Consider the following 6671-nt stretch of genomic DNA (forward strand, 5'->3'; position numbering starts at 1 on the left):
TTTATAGTTAGTATAAATCGAACGACTTCAATCGGTCCTGCTCAATACACACAAAATGTACTAGTGTAATTTTATAGTTAAGATAAAATAATACCAATTACACTACAACCACTCCAATGGTTTGTCCCTATCCATCTTAGTTGTGAGCTACTATTTATAATTTATAAGAAACTGATAACTTGATCTTCTGTGTGGCACCACACACCATGTTATCTACAATATAAATTAAGTGGACAACAGCATTAACATATATCAGAATATAAAATATAAATATTTGATCAAAGTGATTCTCATTTTAAATTAGATGTTTATTCAAAAAGATAGGCTTATAGTATACATCTCAACAGTCCCCTATCGAGATGACATCGACTCTTTTAGTTTTTTTCATTTTGTTTCACTTATGTTATCCGTATTTATATTTCAGACTTGTACTATTTTACACTCGTGGTGCCTACCGGACGGTAGAAAAGGTAAGTCATGGTTCTATTTTACGATAGTTGGTTCCTTACTATTTGTTTTATATTATTAGAGCCATGGAGATCAATATAGGTATGTTTTGAGGTTTCTGGAATTGTCCGCCGGACTTGGGAGTTGCTAACCAATTTATATCAGTCAGGCGACTGCTTCTGGGGCGTAATAATTTATTTGGTATCAGAGCGAGGTTTCTGAGTCATTCGGTGTTTAGGGATTTTCAGAGTTTATCTGATACCAATTTATTTGGTATCTGAGAAAAGGTATACGATGCCTTTCAGTTTTGGTGTTACGAATTTTTGTTATGGAGTCATTATTGCGACAAGGTCATGTTTTAGGACTAGGCGACGACAAGACATCTTTAGACGGCAATAGGTGAAATGTTTAATCTAGTAACTTTGTACCTTTGATAATACTTGGTAATAATTTAAACAAATATGACTCGGGGAAGGCATGCTCCAGTGCGGAGATGTGGTGTAGGACGGCCACGTAAGAGGACGTTCGAGTCTCTCGCAGCCGAGCCACCAGAGGGGCCTACTGAGGTCGAGCCTGTCTCGCAGGGACAGACTTCTCATGATATTGTGGGCACCTCGATCTCTCAGTCTCCTGGGGTTTCTTCCTCGTACCCATCAGTGGACCCCGTAACACCCCCTGCAGCACCGACCATACCCCCAGAGGTACCTGAAGGTACCTGGAATTCTGTTCCATTCAATTTTTGGCAGACAAAAATTTTCAGAGACGGAATCTTTCAAGTAGCATACGTCTTCGATCAGACATGTACTTAATTGATCAAGCAAGTTCTTGACCAATCAAAGCAAACCTTGATCGAAGCATAGGATCAATGGAACTCTAACACTCATTTTTATAGTTTATTTTGGCTCTAAAACTTGATATTTTGACCCTCTCATTGTGTAACTATTGAATATTAACACATATTGCGAGTAGGAGCTTATTTTGAACCCTATTGCTTATTCCTACAAATTTTAGGTTGAATATAATATTTTTTTATATATTTTTGTAGGATACTTAAAGAGCTATGAAGTTGAACCAAGTTGGAGCGTATTTGGAAGTGTCTAGAGGTCATTTGGAGTGTTTCAGAGGCTCCCAGGGTCGTGCTCCACCTCTCCAGGCCGTGCCTTACAAGGCATGGCAGTGCCCCACCTTGCCCAGTCCGTGTCTCATGAGGCACGGCCGTGCCTCATCTTCTCAGGGGTCAAGACACGGTCATGCCTCAACTGGACTACTCTGCAGACCAAAACTAAAACGGTCATAACCTTTAGCTCAAATGGAACCACGAGGCGTGCCATATATCAAAATGACGAGAACTTCAAGAGCTACAACTTCTCTTCAGGTTGTACTAATGGATTCCTTCTCTAATCCATCCTAAAAGGTAGGCCAATGACACTTCTATAGAATACTTCCTAATCTGGGCCGTGTCTATCTTACCGAAGGGCTCCCATTCTAGGCCGTGTCTAATAGGCACGGCCGTGCCTATTTTATAGAAAAGTGACTTCTCCAGACCGTGCCTCATATTGCCAAGGCCGTGCCTCATATTGCCAAGGCCGTGCCTCACTTTTCCAGGGCCCAAACATGGTCGTGCCTCAGCTAGACTATCCTGCATACCAAAAGTAAAATAGCGATAACATTTTTATCCAATCGAACCACGAGCCTTGCCACCTATCAAAATGAAGATAACTTCAAGATATACAACTTTGCTTCAGATAGTTTTGACGGATTCGATCTCTAGGCTATGATAAAAGGCACGGTAGTTCCTTACTTGCAGAAAACCTCCTATTCTGGGTCGTGCCTAAGAGGCACGACCGTGCCTCTTTCACAGGGGCGTGTTCACTCTGGGGCATGCCTAAGAGGCATGCCTGTGCCTCTCATTTCCCGGGGTGCTTACCCCAGGCCATGCCTTGAGGCACGGCCGTGTCACGGAGTAACTTTTGGGGGTATAAAAGTTGATTTTTGTGAAGAAAAGGGTATTCTCTCCTCAAAATTCGCCCTAGCCGCCACCTACCTTCATTTCTTCACCGTCATCTCCATTCATTGCCCCGAAAAAGAAGGCGAGGAGATTTCCTTTCTTCAATCCGACCACCTTCCATCCATCAAGGAGCAAGAGGACCTTCTTCTCCTTCACGTCATCTCATCCATCCACATCATTTTTGGATCGCTTCGAAGTTGGAGATTCCTTCCTTCGGCGCATCATTCGTGGAGTCCACTTCGCTTCTCATCCACCTTCGGCTAGAACCTTAGGGAGAATCATTAGCTTTACTTTTCTTCCATTTCTGAGCTTAGATTAGACTTTTGGCATACCAAGTGTTTGTTTAAATTCCCCTTACAGTTTTGAATGTTATTTGTCTTTAGATTTCTCTTGCTTGTTTCTTTATTCATGCACTTATTTACTTGTTGCACTCTTTACTTTATTAATGCAATTTATTCTTGATACTTAGTGTTCTTTCCATTGTTTAGAATTCATTCAAATCCAAAAAGAGAAAAAAATCCAAATCCCCAATTACAATAACCACTAGAATTACCACACACCGTCTACAATCGTTGGGAGATGACTCGAGTTGCTCTATACTACTTTAGTTAGGGGATTCGGTATTAATTAAATTGACGTGCTCATTTAGATGACAATCTAAGCGCGCATCAATTTTTAAGTGTGGGGGAGAAGATGGAGTTCAAAGTTTAAGTGTGGGGGAGGAGATAAGTGGTTGAGAAAAATGAGGCTAGATATAATTAATAGCATGAGTGAGCCGTGCTTGATCACCATGGTTGAACCATGCTTTATTATCTTTGAAGCCATATTTTTGTTTAGAAAGAATTGATGGGTGTTGTTGAGAGACTTATATGGATAGCACATCATATCATGATTTGTAGATAGGTTTTTATTTTCTTCACATTGTAAAAAAAAAAAGAAAAAAAGAGAAAAGAAAAAAAACATTCCAAAAAAAAAAAAAAAATCAAAAAAAATAACAAGAAAAAATTTTTCATTGAAGAGAAATTTTGTTGAAAAAAAATAAGATCATTGATATGATGTGCAATTTTTTTAGAAGTGTAGTGTTTGATGATGATTAGTGAGTTGGATGCGCATCCAAGGGAGAGGATGAGAGTTGTTATCTTTCAGGGAGAAGGAAGTAGATTTCTTGTAAGCACTGTTAATGGGCATGTTTAACATCATAACAGTTCATTATTTTATGTCTTCTTTCTTCCACATTCATACCACCTCTTTATATATCTTGTTTCTTTGTGCTTCATTGTGATATACATGAGTTGTTCTTCATGGATATGATAAGACTTCGGAATCATGGAGACTTGTGTTTATAGTGGTGGAGATTAGGAGACATGCAAGCATATGGTTGTGAAACATCATTAGTTGCATTGAGTGGAAACTACATTTACTTACATGCTATTGAGAGTGAGAGCACCACCATATACCTTCTGAGGATTACATCAAGTGTAGTTTAATCATGTGCTTGAAATCACCATGCTTGTTGACTTATGTATGAATTGAGTCTCTTTATGCCTTGATCTCTGAAAACTTGATAAGCCTAAGTAACTACCTTTTATTTTCTTTGAAGCATTGATATGAGTTACTTAGGGAGATGTTTGTTTTCTTTCCTTGCCCGAGACTTGCAAGAATAAGTGAGGGGGAATTGATAACGCTCATTTTTATAGTTTATTTTGGCTCTAAAACTTGATATTTTGAACCTCTCGTTGTGTAACTATTGAATATTAACACATATTGCAAGTATGAGCTTATTTTAGACCCTATTGCTTATTCCTATAAATTTTGGGTTGAATCTAACATTTTTTATGTATTTTTGTAGGATACTTAAAGAGCCATGAAGTTGAACCAAGTTGGAGCGCAATTGGAAGTGTCTAGAGGTCATTTAGAGTGTTTCAGAGGCTCCCAGGGCCGTGCTCCACCTCTCCAAGCCATGCCTCACAAGGCGTGGTCGTGTCCCACCTTGCTCAGGCCATGCCTCATGAGGCACGGTCGTGCCTCATCTTCTCAGGGGTCAAGACATGGCCATGCCTGAATTGGACTACTCTGTAGACCAAAACTAAAACGGTTATAACATTTAGCTCAAATGGAATCACGGGGCGTGTAATATATCAAAATGACGAGAACTTCAAGAGCTACAACTTTGCTACAGGGTACACCAATGGATTCCTTCTCTAAGCCATCCTAAAAGGCACGCTAATGACACTTCCATAGAATACTTCCTAATCTGGGTCGTGTCTATCTTATCGAAGGGCTCCCACTCTAGGTCGTGTCTAATAGGCACGACCGTGCCTATTTTACAGAAAAGTGACTTCTCCAGGCCGTGTCTCATATTGCCAAGGCTGTGCCTCACTTTTCTAGGGCCCAAACACGGTCGTGCCTCAGTTGGACTATCCTGTAGACCAAAAGTAAAATGGCCATAACGTTTTGCTCCGATCGAACCACGGGTCGTGCCACCTACCAAAATGAAGATAACTTCAAGATCTACAACTTTGCTTTAGGGGGTTCAGCGTGCCTCTCGTTTCCAAGGGGTGCTTATCCTAGGCCGTGCCTTGAGGCATGACCATGTCACGGAGCAGCTTTTGGGGGTATAAAAGCTGATTTTTGTGAAGAAAAGGGTATTCTCTCCTCAGGATTCGCCCTAGCCGCCACCTACCTTCATTTCTTCACTGCCATCTCCATTCATTGCCCCTGAAAAGAAGGTGAGGAGATTTCCTTTCTTCAATCCGACCACCTTCCATCCATCAAGGAGCAAGAGACCTTCTTCTCCTTCACGTCATCTCATCCATCCACATCATCTCCGGATCGCTTTGAAGTTGGAGATTCCTTCCTTCGACGCATCATTCATGGAGTCCGCTTCGCTTCGCATCCACCTTCGGCTAGAACCTTAGGGAGAATCATTAGCTTTACTTTTCTTCCATATTTGAGCTTAGATTAGACTTTTGGCATACCAAGTGTTTGTTTAAATTCCCCTTACAGTTTTGAATGTGTTTGTTTTTAGATTTCTCTTGCTTGTTTCTTTGTTCATGCACTTATTTACTTGTTGCACTCTTTACTTTATTAATGCAATTTGTTCTTGATACTTAGTGTTCTTTCCATCGTTTAGAATTAGAACTTAAGACAACAACCTCCCCATCCAATCCAAAAAGAGAAAAAAAAATTCAAATCCTCAATTGCAATAACCACTAGAATTACCATACACTGTCTACAATAGTTGGGAGACGACTCGAGTTGCCCTATACTACTTTAGTTAGAGGATTCGATATTAATTAAATTGACGTGCTCATTTAGACGACAATTTGAGCGCGCATCAGGCTACCGGCGAAAAAGTCTCCTCATAATCGATTCCCTTTTTCTGAGTATACTCTTTCGCAACAAGGCTTGCCTTAAAGGTTTCCACCTTCCTATCTATTCCTCTTTTCCTTTTGTAGACTCATTTACATCCAATGGCTTTTACACAATTTGGTGGTTCTACAAGCTCCCAGACTGGATTAGAATTCATAGATTCTATCTCAGAGTTCATTCCCCTTTGCCAAGATGTTGCATCTTTATCTTTGAGTGCTTCATTATATGTCCAAGGATCAGCTTCATGTTCACCAAAGACCAAGTCTGAAGACTCTCCCAAAAACATGAATCGGTCAGGTTGTCTAACAACCCTCCCACTACGACGTGGCACTACCTGTAATTGTGTATCATTTGTGACACACGGTGCAGTCACTTATTGTATCTCATCTTGTACCGTTTGTACTAAAGTAGATGTGTCCCCTCTTATTTCCTCTAGAACAATCTTACTCATGGGCTTGTGGTTCATTACATAGTCTTCTTATAAAAATCGGGCATTGGTACTAACAATGACCTTTCGATCATTAGAACTATAAAACAAACCACCCTTCATTCTCTAGGATAACTGACAACCCTAGATTTGCTATGCAATGTCACGAGTAGGGTTGCAAATTAGAATTTATAAATATCGAAAACCCACAATAAATACAAATAAGCAAGTATAGGGGCCTCGAGTCGTGTTTTTCCAAGGACTAGTAGAAACGGTTTAAATCGAGCTTGGGTGTCGTGTTTTTGGGTTTTCTATGAAAATGGAGGTTTTTGGGGGTTTTGAAATGAAATGAAAATTTAAAATGGGCAAGTAATGAGACAATGCAAGTTGCTACCCTAATGATGATGAGTTAAACCA

Source organism: Curcuma longa, chromosome 19 (genome assembly GCF_044706935.1).
Source record: "Curcuma longa cultivar G26 ecotype Majalengka, Jawa Barat chromosome 19, ITB_CL_G26_1.1, whole genome shotgun sequence".
In the NCBI taxonomy this organism is placed as follows: Eukaryota; Viridiplantae; Streptophyta; class Magnoliopsida; order Zingiberales; family Zingiberaceae; genus Curcuma; species Curcuma longa.